Source organism: Siphateles boraxobius, unplaced genomic scaffold, assembly GCF_051911475.1.
Source record: "Siphateles boraxobius isolate OS27281-9 unplaced genomic scaffold, OSU_SipBor_1 52, whole genome shotgun sequence".
Taxonomy (NCBI): domain Eukaryota; kingdom Metazoa; phylum Chordata; class Actinopteri; order Cypriniformes; family Leuciscidae; genus Siphateles; species Siphateles boraxobius.
In genome coordinates this window covers 1,671,560-1,692,806 of record NW_027509164.1, presented here as the reverse complement: position 1 = coordinate 1,692,806, position 21,247 = coordinate 1,671,560, and the positions used below count along the sequence as shown (strand labels likewise).

Here is a 21,247-nt window from a genome sequence, read left to right as displayed (position 1 = left end):
TTGTTCAGGACTTAGAGGAAGACAGGAAGGTGGAAGTGTTTGGCCATGAATGGACAAGTTGCCCAGCCTCCCTGTTTGAGCCAGATCCGTCCCTTGACTAAAGTTATGCAATGCGTAAAGGAAACAAGGCAGACTACCTGGCTGCAATCAAGACAGCCCTTGGCAGCTCATGGGGGGAAGTGGACAAACTACCGCCGTCTGACAAGCCTGTTATAATGGTAGTAGATGCCATGGCGTTCATTCAACATTACCAACATCTTGGGAGCAGCACCTTCCATGAACTGCAAGGAAAGTACCTGAGGCAGCTCCTTGGAATCCTACCAGACAAGTGTGACTGCATCCACTTTGTTGGTGATCGATATGATGTCTCCCCTGCTGAAAGTCTGAAAGGGGAGGAACGAGAGAAGAGGATGAAGACCTGCCCCAGCAAAATGAAGGAGTACAAGCCACATGATACTCTCCCTATACCTGAATGGAAAGGCTTCATTCACAATCCAGTGAATAAAGCTAATCTGTTGAACTACATGGGGGAAGCATGGGCAGCTCAGAACAAGTCACTTCCTGCAGGATGCACACTTATTCTTGGTGGAATCTTTTGTGATCCTGGTCGCACTGTACTCTTGTCAGCGGATTGTCAGGTTGAGCTTCCAGAACTTTCCTGTGAGAAACATGAGGAGGCAGATACCAGGATGTTTGCTCACATTGCCTACTCAGTTCAAATTCTGCACCTCAAACGGGCTGTCGTGGTTGCGACTGACACAGATGTGATCATGATGTGCATGTACTACATCACACACATGGATGGGCTGCAGGAGCTGTGGGTGAAGACGATGGATAACTTCCTGCCTGTTCATGCCATCACAGAAGCTCTGGCGAGGAAGTATGATGTTGCAGCTTCAGATCTTACATACCTTCTCCTCAGCACCTACATACTTACTGGATGTGACACAGTGAGCTATCTGTACAGAAGAGGAAAAAGGCGGGCCTACACAACTGCTATTAAACACCTGACAGACCTTCTACCGCTGTGCAGGTACGGTGACCCTGAGGAAAGCCTGGATGTTCAGGAAGAGGTTATAACAGCAGCACGGCAATACATGGTGTCACTCTATGACAGGAGTGACTTTGGTGGTACTCTAGATGCACTGCGAGCCCATCTCTTTGTGAGCATCAAAGGAGACATGCGTTGCCTTCCACCAACTGAAGATGCCTTCCTATTACATCTTCGCCGAGCCCTGCATCAGTTGGCTGTGTGTAAGCGGGCACACATGGTTCAGCCAACCTACCCAGCTGCCTCTGATTTTGGGAGACAACTTGTCAATGGAAAATTGGTGGCAACCATGATGCTGAAAGAGGCAAAACCTTCCAAACTCAAACACAGCAAATACTGCCGCTGCAAGAAAAGCATGTGTGCCCGAGGATGCTCCTGTGCAAGAGCCAATGTGAAGTGTGGCATTGCATGTCTCTGCACCGGGGACCCCAACAGATGTTCAAGGATTGAACTTGCGCTTGAAGACAGGGACACGTAAGTAGGCCACGTGTGTGTGTGTTAGAGAGAGAGAAGGGGGGGGGGGGGGGGGGTGCATCTTTTATCGCGCAGCTGTATAACCCACCCTGCCGGTCTTGTTTGCTGTCTCCTCAGTTGGTGAGGGTGAAGGTCTGTCCCCAGAGCAGTATCTGCAGTGTGCCACCCTCCTGATTATCCCACCTCACAGGGACCTGCACCTAGTTAATTAAGTTATGTTAAATTATTTTGTTCTGTTAAAGTTGTAATAGTTGTCATCTGAGGCAATAAAATAATGAAAGTCATTTTGCTGTATTATATTTCTTGTGTGACACATTTCCATAGGGAGAACAGGGTTATGTTGAAATTTAAAAGATGCCTAGGTCATGATGTTTAATAATGTGGACATTAACAACCATGTTAAAGTCATCATGAAATCAAATTTTACCATTCGTATTTTTATATGTAATATTGTAGTGTTTATTATAAAGGATTTATCTGTGCACTTCATTATTTTTTTTTAATTCATGTACCCTTATAATCTTTAATCAAATACGTTACCCTTCCCTCCCCCCTTGATTCGACTTCTCTTCTCTTCCGGTCAAAATCTATTACTAGAGGGCATGACTATCAGCCGCCTCATCTTGGTTCACAGGAGGCTCATATAAATATGGGGTGATTCCTTACGGAAAATTTGGCTGCTCGTCCTCGTTCTCATCGTCGGTTTCCTCAATTAAAAATGCTTCATGGTAGGGTAACGGTGGTGAGTCCGGTGGAGAGAAATCCTCCACAACAGACTGTAAACTGGCATTCAAATCTGCCTCCATTTTGTTAGCAACGCCCAACCTCCAACGATCCAATTAATTCCAGAAGGACGAAATCAAGCCCCACCCTAAATTTTTTTCCAATTTCAGAAGCCGTTTCACTCGGATATACGTCACAATAAGGAAAAAAGGACAATCTCAACTTCCGTTTCATGACGATTTTAAATATCCAGTATGTCTTTCAAAATTTTGAGAGTAGCCTAAAATTCTATTGAGATTCTGAGCCTGTTGATCGCCAACTAGTAGTAAAATCATCACAGATCTATTGATTTTGGTTGGATTTTTATAATTTTTTCTGTGGAATGAGTATACTGTTTGGAGAAAAGAATGGCATATTGACATGTCATAACTTAGGGTAAAAGTTGATTGCTAATGAAGTAAAGATGAAAATATTGGAAAAAAGTGAGAAAACGCCTACTTTTTTGCATTAAATTGATGCAAAATAAGTATAAATGTGTTTTAAGAGTTATTTATTCAGTGGATGTTGTCAGCACATGTGTTCTGTGTATCTGGAATGCATTTATTGACAGCCTACCCAATCCACTGAGGATTTAAGGAAAAAAATCATTTTTCACATTTTTCTGATAAAAAATAAAGGGGGCATACACTAAAATGGCCAAAAAAAATTTCGCGATATTTCCGGCAGAGCAGACCCTCCAATTATTGGTTCTTAGGGTCAAAGTTAACAGAAAAAACACAAATAAAAAGTATGGCAAACCATGTCAGGTTCAACCCATTTTATTGAGCTTTTGATTTTGCTTCTCGACGAGGGCGTCAGCGCTTGAGTTCGTAGTTCGCCATTTTACAATCACGACCGCCGGTGGTGGGCAAAAGCTCATTCCCTGACCGGGAATCGAACCCCGGCCACGGCGGTGAGAGCGCCGAATGCTAACCACTAGACCACCAGGGAAGGTCTGCTAACGACTTGCCCTCAAGCCTGGCTGTGGCCTCTACCAGATTTTGCAGCAAGACCACTAATACTTGTATTTTCCTCCAGGAGAGGAGACGTCACTGACCCTGGCAAACTGACAAACTGTCACAGACTCTGTAAGAATATCCTACCAACACCACAAACTTGCCATAAAAACAAAAAATTTGAGATCCCCAACATGTGAGACCTCCATCTCTAAGGTTTTTTTTAGCAGTCTTTTGCAGACGTCTCTGTTATTATTATTATTGGATTGGTTGAGAAATATTAAAAATTGACAGTCCAACAATAGGCTGCTTTGTCAGTAGGATAACGGTTACCATACAATACTATGCTTCTTTTAAAATGCATTGCATGAGTACTGTCACAAGGACCTTGCTTTACGACCAGTTTGTAGTGTCTATTATGCCATCGCAAGAATGGGAGGAAACTGAACCCCCTCGTGAGGCAAATGAGAGCTCCCTCTGATGAGTCTGATGAAATTGAATTCAGTAAACAATCCCTTCGGATCATTCCCATGTTCTTAAAGGGGACGGTCACACACTAAAAGTAAAGTGGTCTGCTGCAGGCAGAAAGAAGATCCCATATGGTCTAGCGGTCAGGATTCCTGGTTTTCACCCAGGCGGCCCGGATTCGACTCCCGGTATGGGAAGATCGGGTTGTCTTTGCATCACTTAATCGAAACAACCAGCATGTATGTCTGTAGCAGTTTTAGCCGGTGGCAGAGATTCAGCAACTTGATATGTTGAGGTTCTGTCCCCAATCAGTGTGCCTTCGATAGATCAGCTGGTAGAGCGGAGGACTGTAGGTGGCAAGTTGGCAATCCTTAGGTCGCTGGTTCAACTCCGGCTCGAAGGAGTTCTTTTTCACACATAAACATTTCCTTGGCCCTGCTTCTCGACGAGGGCGTCAGCGCTTGAGTTCGTAGTTCGCCATTTTACAATCACGACCGCCGGTGGTGGGCAAAAGCTTAGGTCGCTGGTTCAACTCCGGCTCGAAGGAGTTCTTTTTCACACATAAACATTTCCTTGGCCCTGCTTCTCGACGAGGGCGTCAGCGCTTGAGTTCGTAGTTCGCCATTTTACAATCACGACCGCCGGTGGTGGGCAAAAGCTTAGGTCGCTGGTTCAACTCCGGCTCGAATGAGTTCTTTTTCACACATAAACATTTCCTTGGCCCTGCTTCTCGACGAGGGCGTCAGCGCTTGAGTTCGTAGTTCGCCATTTTACAATCACGACCGCCGGTGGTGGGCAAAAGCTTAGGTCGCTGGTTCAACTCCGGCTCGAAGGAGTTCTTTTTCACACATAAACATTTCCTTGGCCCTGCTTCTCGACGAGGGCGTCAGTGCTTGAGTTCGTAGTTCGCCATTTTACAATCACGACCGCCGGTGGTGGGCAAAAGCTTAGGTCGCTGGTTCAACTCCGGCTCGAAGGAGTTCTTTTTCACACATAAACATTTCCTTGGCCCTGCTTCTCGACGAGGGCGTCAGCGCTTGAGTTCGTAGTTCGCCATTTTACAATCACGACCGCCGGTGGTGGGCAAAAGCTCATTCCCTGACCGGGAATCGAACCCGGGCCGCCTTGGTGAGAGCGCCGAATCCAGCTTCAGCAACCTGATATGTTGAGGTTCTGTCCCCAAACAGTGTGCCTTTGATAGCTCAGCTGGAAGAGCGGAGGACTGTAGGTGGCAAGTTGGCAATCCTTAGGTCGCTGGTTCAACTCCGGCTCGAAGGAGTTCTTTTTCACACATAAACATTTCCTTGGCCCTGCTTCTCGACGAGGGCGTCAGCGCTTGAGTTCGTAGTAAGGGAAGTCAAGCTGTACGTGGTATTTTCCCCATTCATTTAAGTTGCCATTGTCAGCACCGAAACTTCGAGGTCCGCGTGCTCGAAATGGACGACACGAGCTGCTTATTCAGTGGTGCCGTGTCACTTTTCCAAAATCGCATATAAAGTGGCCGAGATTAGCATATATTAGCATAGGCTCTCTGTGGACGCCTCTGGGGGTGCCATTGCACCACGTGGGAGTCCACCAAGTGCTTTTGGGGTCCGCCAACTACCTACTCTTCACCATAGTCCTCCTCAGTACCACGAAGTGCCTATTTTGACCCCTAACCACCTATTTTCTTCTTCATTGCCACGAAGTGCCTATGGGGTCCCCTAACCACCTAAACTTCACCATAGTCTTCCTCAGTACCACGAAGTGCCTATTTTGACCCCTAACCACCTATTTTCTTCTTCATTGCCACGAAGTGCCTATGGGGTCCCCTAACCACCTAAACTTCACCATAGTCTTCCTCAGTACCACGAAGTGCCTATTTTGACCCCTAACCACCTATTTTCTTCTTCATTGACACGAAGTGCCTATGGGGTCCCCTAACCACCTAAACTTCACCATAGTCTTCCTCAGTACCACGAAGCGCCTATTTTGACCCCTAACCACCTATTTTCTTCTTCATTGCCACGAAGTGCCTATGGGGTCCCCCGACCACCTAAACTTCACCATAGTCTTCCTCAGTACCACGAAGTGCCTATTTTGACCCCTAACCACCTGTTTTTTGTCTCAAGTCATTGTGTCTCTAACTCTGAGCCGAAAAGTCACAGGGCCTCGAAATTCGGCGTGAGGGCAGCCCAGCGGGCCCCGGGGCGAGATCCTTAGTTTCAAGGTTCTACGTGGTTCCCAAGTGTGCGTTTCGGCGGTTCGGCCTGATCCACACATGGTTCAGCTTTCTCCATCCCCCAGGGTCTTTCTGGGCCCCAGTGACAGCAGGCAGATCAAGTTTGGGGCCGCCAGGGCCCCCGGGGGCCAAACGGCAAAGCGTCCCACGTACAACTTATCCCATTGATTTTCATAGGTGTTCTGTGGACATTGGGCAACAAGTGTTTTTTTTGTGTGACTAGACGTTCCCCTCTCTGTGTGCTTTCCGGGGCCGAGTGACGCAGCTTTCCAAGAAGTTTCGGGCCCCTAGCATCTCCAGGGGCCGAACGAGGTTCAGTGACACGTGCAACTTATTCAATGCGATATCACAGGTACTTGGTGGACGGTGGTCCGATTGGCCCGAAATTGACACGTACGTCCCGTCACGGGCCCCTGGGAGGGGTTCTAGAGTTCGGCGTCCCTCTGACCTTTTTTCGCGCTAATTGGCCACCAACAGCCCCATGGAATAAGTTGCACGTGGGACGTAAAAAAAACAGGGGCCAAAAGGGGTCGAAAGGTCGCAGCGTCCCCAAATTCGGCACGGCGGTGGTCCGGGGGCCCCCGGTTCTAGATCACGGGTTTGGTGGTTCTAGATCGGTTCCAAGTATGTGTTTCAGCAAAACGGTTCGAAGGAAACGCCCGATCGGCCCGAAACTGACGTATGCGTCCCGTCACGGGCCCCTGGGACGGGTTCTAGAGTTCCGCGTCCAAAGCTGCTTGTTTGGCCAAAAAACACCCCCTTGACCTGGAAGCGCCTGTGAAGTTTAAACTGAATAAGTTGCACGTGGGAGGGCGGAAATACAGGGATCGAAAGGTCGCACCGCCTCCAAATTCGCCGCCCTGGTAGTCGAGGGGCCCCAGGTTCTAGATCCCGGATCGCAGGGTTCTAGATCGGTTCCAAGTGTATCATTTTTTTGTGCAAAAATCTCCTCGCTTTGGTTCTACTGAGCATATGTCTTTCTGTGTGTGCAAGAGGGCTGCCATTAATTGGACCATGTGCTCGGTGAAGGATGGACAGAAAGGTCCGATCGGCCCGAAACTGACGTATGCGTCTCGTCACGGGCCCCTGGGACGGGTTCTAGAGTTCCGCGTCCCTCTGACCTTTTTTCGCGCTAATTGGCCACCAACAGCCCCATGGAATAAGTTGCACGTGAGACGTCAAAAAAACAGGGGCCAAAAGGGGTCGAAAGGTCGCAGCGGCCCCAAATTCGGCACGGCGGTGGTCCGGGGGCCCCCAGTTCTAGAACACGGGTTTGGTGGTTCTAGATCGGTTCCAAATATGTGTTTCAGCAAAACGGTTCGAAGGAAACGCCCGATCGGCCCGAAACTGACGTATGCGTCCCGTCACGGGCCCCTGGGACGGGTTCTAGAGTTCCGCGTCCCTCTGACCTTTTTTTGCGCTAATTGGCCACCAACAGCCCCATGGAATAAGTTGCACGTGGGACGTCAAATAAACAGGGGCCAAAAGGGGTCGAAAGGTCGTAGCAGCCCCAAATTCGGCATGGCGGTAGTCCGGGGGCCCCCGGTTCTAGATCGGTTCTAATTATGTGTTTCAGCAAAACGGTTCGAAGGAAACGCCCGATCGGCCCGAAACTGACATATGCGTCCCTTCACGGGCCCCGGGGACAGGTTCTAGAGTTCCGTGCCCAAAACTCCTCGTTAGGCCGAAAAAAGGGTGGACAGAAAGGTCCGATCGGCCCGAAACTGACGTATGCGTCTCGTCACGGGCCCCTGGGACGGGTTCTAGAGTTCCGCGTCCCTCTGACCTTTTTTCACGCTAATTGGCCACCAACAGCCCCATGGAATAAGTTGCACGTGGGACGTCAAAAAAACAGAGGCCAAAAGGGATCGAAAGGTCGCAGCGGCCCCAAATTCGGCACGGCGGTGGTCCGGGGGCCCCCGGTTCTAGATCACGGGTTTGGTGGTTCTAGATCGGTTCTAAGTATGTGTTTCAGCCAAACGCTTTGAAGGAAACGGCCGATCGGCCCGAAACCGACACGCGGGTCTCGTCACGGGCCCCGGGGACGGGTTCTAGAGTTCCGCGGCCCTCTGACCTTTTTTCGCGCTAATTGGCCACCAACAGCCCCATGGAATAAGTTGCACGTGGGACGTCAAATAAACAGTCGCCCTAAGGAGTCAAAAGGTCGCAGGACCTCGAAATTGGTCACGGACGACCGCCACGGGCCCCCGAATCGGGCCCCAGAGTATCGAGGCCGTCTAATCCTAACTGCTGAATTAACCCTTGCAGACACATGCTCCCATAGAGATCAATGGGAGACAGAGAGGTGCATAAAAAATAGCTAAAAATAAACTTGGCATGTCTCGACCTAGCCCGGTCTGTCTGTCGCAGAGGGCCACGTGACGCAACTTTTTGTAGAGTTTGGGGCCCCTCGGACCCCCGGGGGCCGCGCGGGAGCCACTGACACGTGCAACTTATCCCATTCATTTTCATAGGCGTTTGGTAGACATCCCCACGCAACGGTCCCAATAGCTCCGAATGGCTCCGATTTGAAATCTGTGGCCCCTCAGACGGTCCGAAAAAGACTGGGGTCCGTAGTACCCCGTTAAGTGCGTTACAGTCAAAAACAGCATCCCATCTGTAACCTATTTGACGGGTGCCCTAATTGCTGTCCGTGGACAGTCCATTTTTAGGCTAATTATGCATAATTATTAGCTTTAATGTACATCAGTGTGGTTTACAGTAGGTTTGACCACATAAAACCATTGTAATTATGAGATATGACCTATTAATGCATTGACCACGGACAGCCTATTTGGACCCCGTCAAATAAGTTACAGGTGGGCCCTTACTTTGCCCACATGTAACTTATTTGACAGGGTCCAAATAGGCTGTCTGTGGACAGTCCATTTTTAGGCTAATTATGCATAATTATTAGCTTTAATGTACATCAGTGTGTTGTATTGTGTCCCCTGTGTGGTGTACAGTAGGTTTCACCTCATAAAACCACTGTAATTATGAAATATGACCTGATAATGCATTGACCACGGACAGCCTATTTGGACCCCGTCAAATAAGTTGCAGGTGGGACTTCAAGCCATGTGATGAAATCGCCTAATCATTACGGGGATTCACCCGCTGAAAATGTCTAAATTAAAAACAGCATCCCACCTGTAGCTTATTCGACAGGGTCCAAATAGGCTGTTCATGGACAGTCCATATTTAGGCTAATTATGCATAATTAATAGCTTTAATGTACATCAGTGTGCTGTATTGTGTCCCCAGTGTGGTTTACAGTAGGTTTGACCACATAAAACCATTGTAGTTATGAGATATGACCTATTAATGCATTGACCACGGACAGCCTATTTGGACCCCGACAAATAAGTTACAGGTGGGCCCTTACTTTGCCCACCTGTAACTTATTTGACAGGGTCCAAATAGGCTGTCTGTGGACAGTCCATTTTTAGGCTAATTATGCATAATTGTTAGCTTTAATGTACATCAGTGTGTTGTATTGTGTCCCCTGTGTGGTGTACAGTAGGTTTCACCTCATAAAACCACTGTAATTAGGAAATATGACCTGTTAATGCATTGACCACGGACAGCCTATTTGGACCCCGTCAAATAAGTTGCAGGTGGGACTTCACCACATGTGATGAAATCGCCTAATCATTACGGGGATTCACCCGCTGAAAATGTCTAAGTTAAAAACAGCATCCCACCTGTAGCTTATTCGACAGGGTCCAAATAGGCTGTTCATGGACAGTCCATATTTAGGGGACGGTCACACACTAAAAGTAAAAGGGTCTGCTCCAGGCAGAAGGAAGATCCCATATGGTCTAGCGGTCAGGATTCCTGAATTTCACCCAGGCGGCCCGGGTTCGACTCCCGGTATGGGAAGATCGGGTTGTCTTTGCATCACTTAATCGAAACAACCAGCATGTATGTCTGTAGCAGTTTTAGCCGGTGGCGGAGATTCAGCAACCTGATATGTTGAGGTTCTGTCCCCAATCAGTGTGCCTTCGATAGCTCAGCTGGAAGAGTGGAGGACTGTAGGTGGCAAGTTGGGAATCCTTAGGTCGCTGGTTCAACTCCGGCTTGAAGGAGTTCTTTTTCACACATAAACATTTCCTTTGCCCTGCTTCTCGACGAAGGCGTCAGCGCTTGAGTTCGTAGTTCGCCATTTTACAATCACGACCGCCGGTGGTGGGCAAAAGCTCATTCCCTGACCGGGATCGAACCCGGGCCGCGGCGGTGAGAGCGCCGAATCCTAACCACTAGACCACCAGGGAAGGTCTGCTAACCATTTGCCCTCAAGCCTGGCTGTGGCCTCTACCAGATTTTGCAGCAAGACCACTAATACTTGTATTTTCCTCCAGGAGAGGAGACGTCAATGACCCTGGCAAACTTACAAACTGTCACAGACTCTGTAAGAATATCCTAACAACACCACAATTTGCCATGAAAACAAAGCAACCGAGATCCCCAACATGTGAGGCCTCCATCTCAAAGGATTTTAACGCAGTTTTTTGCAGACGTCTCTTACCCTGGATCCCAGTTCTTCCGCTGAGAAGCTGTCACAGACTCTGTAGGAATATCCTACCAACACCACAAACTTGCCATAAAAACAAAAAATTTGAGATCCCCAACATGTGAGACCTCCATCTCTAAGGTTTTTTTTAGCAGTCTTTTGCAGACGTCTCTGTTATTATTATTATTGGATTGGTTGAGAAATATTAAAAATTGACAGTCCAACAACAGGCTGCTTTGTCAGTAGGATAACGGTTACCATACAATACTATGCTTCTTTTAAAATGCATTGCATGAGTACTGTCACAAGGACCTTGCTTTACAACCAATTTGTAGTGTCTATTATGCCATCGCAAGAATGGGAGGAAACTGAACCCCCTCGTGAGGCAAATGAGAGCTCCCTCTGCAGGCAGAAAGAAGATCCCATATGGTCTAGCGGTCAGGATTCCTGGTTTTCACCCAGGCGGCCCAGGTTTGACTCACGGTATGGGAAGATCGGGTTGTCTTTGCATCACTTAATCGAAACAACCAGCATGTATGGCTGTAGCAGTTTTAGCCGGTGGCAGAGATTCAGCAACCTGATATGTTGAGGTTCTGTCCCAAATCAGTGTGCCTTCGATAGCTCAGCTGGTAGAGCGGAGGACTGTAGGTGGCAAATTGGCAATCCTTAGGTCGCTGGTTCAACTCCGGCTCGAAGGAGTTCTTTTTCACACATAAACATTTCCTTGGCCCTGCTTCTCGACGAGGGCGTCAGCGCTTGAGTTCGTAGTTCGCCATTTTACAATCACGACCGCCGGTGGTGGGCAAAAGCTTAGGTCGCTGGTTCAACTCCGGCTCGAAGGAGTTCTTTTTCACACATAAACATTTCCTTGGCCCTGCTTCTCGACGAGGGCGTCAGTGCTTGAGTTCGTAGTTCGCCATTTTACAATCACGACCGCCGGTGGTGGGCAAAAGCTTAGGTCGCTGGTTCAACTCCGGCTCGAAGGAGTTCTTTTTCACACATAAACATTTCCTTGGCCCTGCTTCTCGACGAGGGCGTCAGCGCTTGAGTTCGTAGTTCGCCATTTTACAATCACGACCGCCGGTGGTGGGCAAAAGCTCATTCCCTGACCGGGAATCGAACCCGGGCCGCCTTGGTGAGAGCGCCGAATCCAGCTTCAGCAACCTGATATGTTGAGGTTCTGTCCCCAAACAGTGTGCCTTTGATAGCTCAGCTGGAAGAGCGGAGGACTGTAGGTGGCAAGTTGGCAATCCTTAGGTCGCTGGTTCAACTCCGGCTCGAAGGAGTTCTTTTTCACACATAAACATTTCCTTGGCCCTGCTTCTCGACGAGGGCGTCAGCGCTTGAGTTCGTAGTAAGGGAAGTCAAGCTGTACGTGGTATTTTCCCCATTCATTTAAGTTGCCATTGTCAGCACCGAAACTTCGAGGTCCGCGTGCTCGAAATGGACGACACGAGCTGCTTATTCAGTGGTGCCGTGTCACTTTTCCAAAATCGCATATAAAGTGGCCGAGATTAGCATATATTAGCATAGGCTCTCTGTGGACGCCTCTGGGGGTGCCATTGCACCACGTGGGAGTCCACCAAGTGCTTTTGGGGTCCGCCAACTACCTACTCTTCACCATAGTCCTCCTCAGTACCACGAAGTGCCTATTTTGACCCCTAACCACCTATTTTCTTCTTCATTGCCACGAAGTGCCTATGGGGTCCCCTAACCACCTAAACTTCACCATAGTCTTCCTCAGTACCACGAAGTGCCTATTTTGACCCCTAACCACCTATTTTCTTCTTCATTGCCACGAAGTGCCTATGGGGTCCCCTAACCACCTAAACTTCACCATAGTCTTCCTCAGTACCACGAAGTGCCTATTTTGACCCCTAACCACCTATTTTCTTCTTCATTGACACGAAGTGCCTATGGGGTCCCCTAACCACCTAAACTTCACCATAGTCTTCCTCAGTACCACGAAGCGCCTATTTTGACCCCTAACCACCTATTTTCTTCTTCATTGCCACGAAGTGCCTATGGGGTCCCCCGACCACCTAAACTTCACCATAGTCTTCCTCAGTACCACGAAGTGCCTATTTTGACCCCTAACCACCTGTTTTTTGTCTCAAGTCATTGTGTCTCTAACTCTGAGCCGAAAAGTCACAGGGCCTCGAAATTCGGCGTGAGGGCAGCCCAGCGGGCCCCGGGGCGAGATCCTTAGTTTCAAGGTTCTACGTGGTTCCCAAGTGTGCGTTTCGGCGGTTCGGCCTGATCCACACATGGTTCAGCTTTCTCCATCCCCCAGGGTCTTTCTGGGCCCCAGTGACAGCAGGCAGATCAAGTTTGGGGCCGCCAGGGCCCCCGGGGGCCAAACGGCAAAGCGTCCCACGTACAACTTATCCCATTGATTTTCATAGGTGTTCTGTGGACATTGGGCAACAAGTGTTTTTTTTGTGTGACTAGACGTTCCCCTCTCTGTGTGCTTTCCGGGGCCGAGTGACGCAGCTTTCCAAGAAGTTTCGGGCCCCTAGCATCTCCAGGGGCCGAACGAGGTTCAGTGACACGTGCAACTTATTCAATGCGATATCACAGGTACTTGGTGGACGGTGGTCCGATTGGCCCGAAATTGACACGTACGTCCCGTCACGGGCCCCTGGGAGGGGTTCTAGAGTTCGGCGTCCCTCTGACCTTTTTTCGCGCTAATTGGCCACCAACAGCCCCATGGAATAAGTTGCACGTGGGACGTAAAAAAAACAGGGGCCAAAAGGGGTCGAAAGGTCGCAGCGTCCCCAAATTCGGCACGGCGGTGGTCCGGGGGCCCCCGGTTCTAGATCACGGGTTTGGTGGTTCTAGATCGGTTCCAAGTATGTGTTTCAGCAAAACGGTTCGAAGGAAACGCCCGATCGGCCCGAAACTGACGTATGCGTCCCGTCACGGGCCCCTGGGACGGGTTCTAGAGTTCCGCGTCCAAAGCTGCTTGTTTGGCCAAAAAACACCCCCTTGACCTGGAAGCGCCTGTGAAGTTTAAACTGAATAAGTTGCACGTGGGAGGGCGGAAATACAGGGATCGAAAGGTCGCACCGCCTCCAAATTCGCCGCCCTGGTAGTCGAGGGGCCCCAGGTTCTAGATCCCGGATCGCAGGGTTCTAGATCGGTTCCAAGTGTATCATTTTTTTGTGCAAAAATCTCCTCGCTTTGGTTCTACTGAGCATATGTCTTTCTGTGTGTGCAAGAGGGCTGCCATTAATTGGACCATGTGCTCGGTGAAGGATGGACAGAAAGGTCCGATCGGCCCGAAACTGACGTATGCGTCTCGTCACGGGCCCCTGGGACGGGTTCTAGAGTTCCGCGTCCCTCTGACCTTTTTTCGCGCTAATTGGCCACCAACAGCCCCATGGAATAAGTTGCACGTGAGACGTCAAAAAAACAGGGGCCAAAAGGGGTCGAAAGGTCGCAGCGGCCCCAAATTCGGCACGGCGGTGGTCCGGGGGCCCCCAGTTCTAGAACACGGGTTTGGTGGTTCTAGATCGGTTCCAAATATGTGTTTCAGCAAAACGGTTCGAAGGAAACGCCCGATCGGCCCGAAACTGACGTATGCGTCCCGTCACGGGCCCCTGGGACGGGTTCTAGAGTTCCGCGTCCCTCTGACCTTTTTTTGCGCTAATTGGCCACCAACAGCCCCATGGAATAAGTTGCACGTGGGACGTCAAATAAACAGGGGCCAAAAGGGGTCGAAAGGTCGTAGCAGCCCCAAATTCGGCATGGCGGTAGTCCGGGGGCCCCCGGTTCTAGATCGGTTCTAATTATGTGTTTCAGCAAAACGGTTCGAAGGAAACGCCCGATCGGCCCGAAACTGACATATGCGTCCCTTCACGGGCCCCGGGGACAGGTTCTAGAGTTCCGTGCCCAAAACTCCTCGTTAGGCCGAAAAAAGGGTGGACAGAAAGGTCCGATCGGCCCGAAACTGACGTATGCGTCTCGTCACGGGCCCCTGGGACGGGTTCTAGAGTTCCGCGTCCCTCTGACCTTTTTTCACGCTAATTGGCCACCAACAGCCCCATGGAATAAGTTGCACGTGGGACGTCAAAAAAACAGAGGCCAAAAGGGATCGAAAGGTCGCAGCGGCCCCAAATTCGGCACGGCGGTGGTCCGGGGGCCCCCGGTTCTAGATCACGGGTTTGGTGGTTCTAGATCGGTTCTAAGTATGTGTTTCAGCCAAACGCTTTGAAGGAAACGGCCGATCGGCCCGAAACCGACACGCGGGTCTCGTCACGGGCCCCGGGGACGGGTTCTAGAGTTCCGCGGCCCTCTGACCTTTTTTCGCGCTAATTGGCCACCAACAGCCCCATGGAATAAGTTGCACGTGGGACGTCAAATAAACAGTCGCCCTAAGGAGTCAAAAGGTCGCAGGACCTCGAAATTGGTCACGGACGACCGCCACGGGCCCCCGAATCGGGCCCCAGAGTATCGAGGCCGTCTAATCCTAACTGCTGAATTAACCCTTGCAGACACATGCTCCCATAGAGATCAATGGGAGACAGAGAGGTGCATAAAAAATAGCTAAAAATAAACTTGGCATGTCTCGACCTAGCCCGGTCTGTCTGTCGCAGAGGGCCACGTGACGCAACTTTTTGTAGAGTTTGGGGCCCCTCGGACCCCCGGGGGCCGCGCGGGAGCCACTGACACGTGCAACTTATCCCATTCATTTTCATAGGCGTTTGGTAGACATCCCCACGCAACGGTCCCAATAGCTCCGAATGGCTCCGATTTGAAATCTGTGGCCCCTCAGACGGTCCGAAAAAGACTGGGGTCCGTAGTACCCCGTTAAGTGCGTTACAGTCAAAAACAGCATCCCATCTGTAACCTATTTGACGGGTGCCCTAATTGCTGTCCGTGGACAGTCCATTTTTAGGCTAATTATGCATAATTATTAGCTTTAATGTACATCAGTGTGGTTTACAGTAGGTTTGACCACATAAAACCATTGTAATTATGAGATATGACCTATTAATGCATTGACCACGGACAGCCTATTTGGACCCCGTCAAATAAGTTACAGGTGGGCCCTTACTTTGCCCACATGTAACTTATTTGACAGGGTCCAAATAGGCTGTCTGTGGACAGTCCATTTTTAGGCTAATTATGCATAATTATTAGCTTTAATGTACATCAGTGTGTTGTATTGTGTCCCCTGTGTGGTGTACAGTAGGTTTCACCTCATAAAACCACTGTAATTATGAAATATGACCTGATAATGCATTGACCACGGACAGCCTATTTGGACCCCGTCAAATAAGTTGCAGGTGGGACTTCAAGCCATGTGATGAAATCGCCTAATCATTACGGGGATTCACCCGCTGAAAATGTCTAAATTAAAAACAGCATCCCACCTGTAGCTTATTCGACAGGGTCCAAATAGGCTGTTCATGGACAGTCCATATTTAGGCTAATTATGCATAATTAATAGCTTTAATGTACATCAGTGTGCTGTATTGTGTCCCCAGTGTGGTTTACAGTAGGTTTGACCACATAAAACCATTGTAGTTATGAGATATGACCTATTAATGCATTGACCACGGACAGCCTATTTGGACCCCGACAAATAAGTTACAGGTGGGCCCTTACTTTGCCCACCTGTAACTTATTTGACAGGGTCCAAATAGGCTGTCTGTGGACAGTCCATTTTTAGGCTAATTATGCATAATTGTTAGCTTTAATGTACATCAGTGTGTTGTATTGTGTCCCCTGTGTGGTGTACAGTAGGTTTCACCTCATAAAACCACTGTAATTAGGAAATATGACCTGTTAATGCATTGACCACGGACAGCCTATTTGGACCCCGTCAAATAAGTTGCAGGTGGGACTTCACCACATGTGATGAAATCGCCTAATCATTACGGGGATTCACCCGCTGAAAATGTCTAAGTTAAAAACAGCATCCCACCTGTAGCTTATTCGACAGGGTCCAAATAGGCTGTTCATGGACAGTCCATATTTAGGGGACGGTCACACACTAAAAGTAAAAGGGTCTGCTCCAGGCAGAAGGAAGATCCCATATGGTCTAGCGGTCAGGATTCCTGAATTTCACCCAGGCGGCCCGGGTTCGACTCCCGGTATGGGAAGATCGGGTTGTCTTTGCATCACTTAATCGAAACAACCAGCATGTATGTCTGTAGCAGTTTTAGCCGGTGGCGGAGATTCAGCAACCTGATATGTTGAGGTTCTGTCCCCAATCAGTGTGCCTTCGATAGCTCAGCTGGAAGAGTGGAGGACTGTAGGTGGCAAGTTGGGAATCCTTAGGTCGCTGGTTCAACTCCGGCTTGAAGGAGTTCTTTTTCACACATAAACATTTCCTTTGCCCTGCTTCTCGACGAAGGCGTCAGCGCTTGAGTTCGTAGTTCGCCATTTTACAATCACGACCGCCGGTGGTGGGCAAAAGCTCATTCCCTGACCGGGATCGAACCCGGGCCGCGGCGGTGAGAGCGCCGAATCCTAACCACTAGACCACCAGGGAAGGTCTGCTAACCATTTGCCCTCAAGCCTGGCTGTGGCCTCTACCAGATTTTGCAGCAAGACCACTAATACTTGTATTTTCCTCCAGGAGAGGAGACGTCAATGACCCTGGCAAACTTACAAACTGTCACAGACTCTGTAAGAATATCCTAACAACACCACAATTTGCCATGAAAACAAAGCAACCGAGATCCCCAACATGTGAGGCCTCCATCTCAAAGGATTTTAACGCAGTTTTTTGCAGACGTCTCTTACCCTGGATCCCAGTTCTTCCGCTGAGAAGCTGTCACAGACTCTGTAGGAATATCCTACCAACACCACAAACTTGCCATAAAAACAAAAAATTTGAGATCCCCAACATGTGAGACCTCCATCTCTAAGGTTTTTTTTAGCAGTCTTTTGCAGACGTCTCTGTTATTATTATTATTGGATTGGTTGAGAAATATTAAAAATTGACAGTCCAACAACAGGCTGCTTTGTCAGTAGGATAACGGTTACCATACAATACTATGCTTCTTTTAAAATGCATTGCATGAGTACTGTCACAAGGACCTTGCTTTACAACCAATTTGTAGTGTCTATTATGCCATCGCAAGAATGGGAGGAAACTGAACCCCCTCGTGAGGCAAATGAGAGCTCCCTCTGCAGGCAGAAAGAAGATCCCATATGGTCTAGCGGTCAGGATTCCTGGTTTTCACCCAGGCGGCCCAGGTTTGACTCACGGTATGGGAAGATCGGGTTGTCTTTGCATCACTTAATCGAAACAACCAGCATGTATGGCTGTAGCAGTTTTAGCCGGTGGCGGAGATTCAGCAACCTGATATGTTGAGGTTCTGTCCCAAATCAGTGTGCCTTCGATAGCTCAGCTGGTAGAGCGGAGGACTGTAGGTGGCAAATTGGCAATCCTTAGGTCGCTGGTTCAACTCCGGCTCGAAGGAGTTCTTTTTCACACATAAACATTTCCTTGGCCCTGCTTCTCGACGAGGGCGTCAGCGCTTGAGTTCGTAGTTCGCCATTTTACAATCACGACCGCCGGTGGTGGGCAAAAGCTTAGGTCGCTGGTTCAACTCCGGCTCGAAGGAGTTCTTTTTCACACATAAACATTTCCTTGGCCCTGCTTCTCGACGAGGGTGTCAGCGCTTGAGTTCGTAGTTCGCCATTTTACAATCACGACCGCCGGTAGTGGGCAAAAGCTCATTCCCTGACCGGGAATCGAACCCTGGACGCGGCGGTGAGAGCGTCGAATCCTAACCACTAGACCACCAGGGAAGGTCTGCTGATGACTTTCCCTCAAGCCTGGGTGTGGCCTCTACCAGATTTTGCAGTAAGACCACTAATACTTGTATTTTCCTCCAGGAGAGGAGACTTCACTGACCCTGGGAAAATGACAAACTGTCACAGACTCTGTAGGAATATCCTAACAACACCACAACTTGCCATGAAAACAAAGCAACCGAGATCCCCAACATGTGAGGCCTCCATCTCGAAGGTTTTTAACGCAGTTTTTTGCAGACGTCTCTTACCCTGGATCCCGGTTCTTCCGCTGAGAACCTGTCACAGACTCTGTAGGAATATCCTAACAACACCACAAACTTGCCATTCGGCACGATGGTGGTCCGGGGGCCCCCAGTTCTAGATCACGGGTTTGGTGGTTCTAGATCGGTTCCAAATATGTGTTTCAGCAAAACGGTTCGAAGGAAACGCCCGATCGGCCCGAAACTGACGTATGCGTCCCGTCACGGGCCCCTGGGACGGGTTCTAGAGTTCCGCGTCCCTCTGACCTTTTTTCGCGCTATTTGGCCACCAACAGCCCCATGGAATAAGTTGCACGTGGGACGTCAAAAAAACAGGGGCCAAAAGGGGTCGAAAGGTCGCAGCGGCCCCAAACTCGACGCAGTGGGTGTTCGGGGGCCCCCGGTTCTAGATCCCGGGTTTGGTGGTTCTAGATCGGTTCCGAGTGTGTTTTCAGTTTGACCCTTCAAGAGGGAATGCCAGTCTATGAGCTGACTATGAGTGCAAGTGGCCTTTGAAGAGAAACTTGAACAAATGTGGAAAAAAAAATAGCCCTGAGTTCTAGAGACTTGTCCTCCTGATATGTCGTACGGGGGCCCGAGGGGGCCCGGCACGCAGTGTTTGGGGCCCGTGGGGCCTCCGGGGGCCGAACAGGGGCCACTGACACGTGTGACTTATCCCATTCATTTTCACAGGTGTTTGGTGGACGTGTGACAGAAAGGTCCGATTGGCCCGAAACTGACGTATGCGTCCCGTCACGGGCCCCTGGGACGGGTTCTAGAGTTCCGCGTCTCTCTGACCTTTTTTTGCGCTAATTGGCCACCAACAGCCCCATGGAATAAGTTGCACGTGGGACGTCAAATAAACAGGGGCCAAAAGGGGTCGAAAGGTCGTAGCAGCCCCAAATTCGGCATGGCGGTAGTCCGGGGGCCCCCGGTTCTAGATCGGTTCTAATTATGTGTTTCAGCAAAACGGTTCGAAGGAAACGCCCGATCGGCCCGAAACTGACATATGCGTCCCTTCACGGGCCCCGGGGACAGGTTCTAGAGTTCCGTGCCCAAAACTCCTCGTTAGGCCGAAAAAAGGGTGGACAGAAAGGTCCGATCGGCCCGAAACTGACGTATGCGTCTCGTCACGGGCCCCTGGGACGGGTTCTAGAGTTCCGCGTCCCTCTGACCTTTTTTCACGCTAATTGGCCACCAACAGCCCCATGGAATAAGTTTCACGTGGGACGTCAAAAAAACAGAGGCCAAAAGGGATCGAAAGGTCGCAGCGGCCCCAAATTCGGCACGGCGGTGGTCCGGGGGCCCCCGGTTCTAGATCACGGGTTTGGTGGTTCTAGATCGGTTCTAAGTATGTGTTTCAGCCAAACGCTTTGAAGGAAACGGCCGATCGGCCCGAAACCGACACGCGGGTCTCGTCACGGGCCCCGGGGACGGGTTCTAGAGTTCCGCGGCCCTCTGACCTTTTTTCGCGCTAATTGGCCACCAACAGCCCCATGGAATAAGTTGCACGTGGGACGTCAAATAAACAGTCGCCCTAAGGAGTCAAAAGGTCGCAGGACCTCGAGATTGGTCACGGACGACCGCCACGGGCCCCCGAATCGGGCCCCAGAGTATCGAGGCCGTCTAATCCTAACTGCTGAATTAACCCTTGCAGACACATGCTCCCATAGAGATCAATGGGAGACAGAGAGGTGCATAAAAAATAGCTAAAAATAAACTTGGCATGTCTCGACCTAGCCCGCTCTGTCTGTCGCAGAGGGCCACGTGACGCAACTTTTTGTAGAGTTTGGGGCCCCTAGGACCCCCGGGGGCCGCGCGGGAGCCACTGACACGTGCAACTTATCCCATTCATTTTCATAGGCGTTTGGTAGACATCCCCACGCAACGGTCCCAATAGCTCCGAATGGCTCCGATTTGAAATCTGTGGCCCCACAGACGGTCCGAAAAAGACTGGGGTCCATAGTACCCCGTTAAGTGCGTTACAGTCAAAAACAGCATCCCATCTGTAACCTATTTGACGGGTGCCCTAATTGCTGTCCGTGGACAGTCCATTTTTAGGCTAATTATGCATAATTATTAGCTTTAATGTACATCAGTGTGGTTTACAGTAGGTTTGACCACATAAAACCATTGTAATTATGAGATATGACCTATTAGTGCATTGACCACGGACAGCCTATTTGGACCCCGTCAAATAAGTTACAGGTGGGCCCTTACTTTGCCCACATGTAACTTATTTGACAGGGTCCAAATAGGCTGTCTGTGGAGGGTCCATTTTTAGGCTAATTATGCATAATTATTAGCTTTAATGTACATCAGTGTGTTGTATTGTGTCCCCTGTGTGGTGTACAGTAGGTTTCACCTCATAAAACCACTGTAATTATGAAATATGACCTGATAATGCATTGACCACGGACAGCCTATTTGGACCCCGTCAAATAAGTTGCAGGTGGGACTTCAACACATGTGATGAAATCGCCTAATCATTACGGGGATTCACCCGCTGAAAATGTCTAAATTAAAAACAGCATCCCACCTGTAGCTTATTCGACAGGGTCCAAATAGGCTGTTCATGGACAGTCCATATTTAGGCTAATTATGCATAATTAATAGCTTTAATGTACATCAGTGTGCTGTATTGTGTCCCCAGTGTGGTTTACAGTAGGTTTGACCACATAAAACCATTGTAGTTATGAGATATGACCTATTAATGCATTGACCACGGACGGCCTATTTGGACCCCGACAAATAAGTTACAGGTGGGCCCTTACTTTGCCCACCTGT

At 49.6% G+C, this 21,247-nt stretch overlaps 1 long non-coding RNA gene and 13 other non-coding genes across 14 annotated transcripts in view; 10 read left to right on the top strand and 4 right to left on the bottom strand.

Annotated features, from left to right (window-relative positions):
- Positions 1-21,247, bottom strand: part of LOC143713576 (uncharacterized) — a 380,928-nt gene that overhangs the window by 240,630 nt on the left and 119,051 nt on the right. The gene's annotated exons all lie outside the window — the stretch shown is intronic.
- Positions 3,837-3,908, top strand: trnae-uuc (transfer RNA glutamic acid (anticodon UUC)). Its single transcript has one exon. It is a non-coding gene; the product is annotated as a tRNA-Glu (tRNA).
- trnay-gua (transfer RNA tyrosine (anticodon GUA)) lies at positions 4,028-4,114 on the top strand. Its single transcript is given in 2 exon segments — positions 4,028-4,064; positions 4,079-4,114. It is a non-coding gene; the product is annotated as a tRNA-Tyr (tRNA).
- Positions 4,903-4,989, top strand: trnay-gua (transfer RNA tyrosine (anticodon GUA)). Its single transcript is given in 2 exon segments — positions 4,903-4,939; positions 4,954-4,989. It is a non-coding gene; the product is annotated as a tRNA-Tyr (tRNA).
- trnae-uuc (transfer RNA glutamic acid (anticodon UUC)) lies at positions 9,743-9,814 on the top strand. Its single transcript has one exon. It is a non-coding gene; the product is annotated as a tRNA-Glu (tRNA).
- On the top strand, positions 9,934-10,020 carry trnay-gua (transfer RNA tyrosine (anticodon GUA)). The gene is given in 2 exon segments: positions 9,934-9,970; positions 9,985-10,020. It is a non-coding gene; the product is annotated as a tRNA-Tyr (tRNA).
- Positions 10,136-10,206, bottom strand: trnae-cuc (transfer RNA glutamic acid (anticodon CUC)). The gene has a single exon. It is a non-coding gene; the product is annotated as a tRNA-Glu (tRNA).
- Positions 11,057-11,143, top strand: trnay-gua (transfer RNA tyrosine (anticodon GUA)). The gene is given in 2 exon segments: positions 11,057-11,093; positions 11,108-11,143. It is a non-coding gene; the product is annotated as a tRNA-Tyr (tRNA).
- On the top strand, positions 11,644-11,730 carry trnay-gua (transfer RNA tyrosine (anticodon GUA)). The gene is given in 2 exon segments: positions 11,644-11,680; positions 11,695-11,730. It is a non-coding gene; the product is annotated as a tRNA-Tyr (tRNA).
- trnae-uuc (transfer RNA glutamic acid (anticodon UUC)) lies at positions 16,484-16,555 on the top strand. Its single transcript has one exon. It is a non-coding gene; the product is annotated as a tRNA-Glu (tRNA).
- Positions 16,675-16,761, top strand: trnay-gua (transfer RNA tyrosine (anticodon GUA)). The gene is given in 2 exon segments: positions 16,675-16,711; positions 16,726-16,761. It is a non-coding gene; the product is annotated as a tRNA-Tyr (tRNA).
- On the bottom strand, positions 16,877-16,947 carry trnae-cuc (transfer RNA glutamic acid (anticodon CUC)). The gene has a single exon. It is a non-coding gene; the product is annotated as a tRNA-Glu (tRNA).
- Positions 17,798-17,884, top strand: trnay-gua (transfer RNA tyrosine (anticodon GUA)). The gene is given in 2 exon segments: positions 17,798-17,834; positions 17,849-17,884. It is a non-coding gene; the product is annotated as a tRNA-Tyr (tRNA).
- Positions 18,144-18,215, bottom strand: trnae-cuc (transfer RNA glutamic acid (anticodon CUC)). The gene has a single exon. It is a non-coding gene; the product is annotated as a tRNA-Glu (tRNA).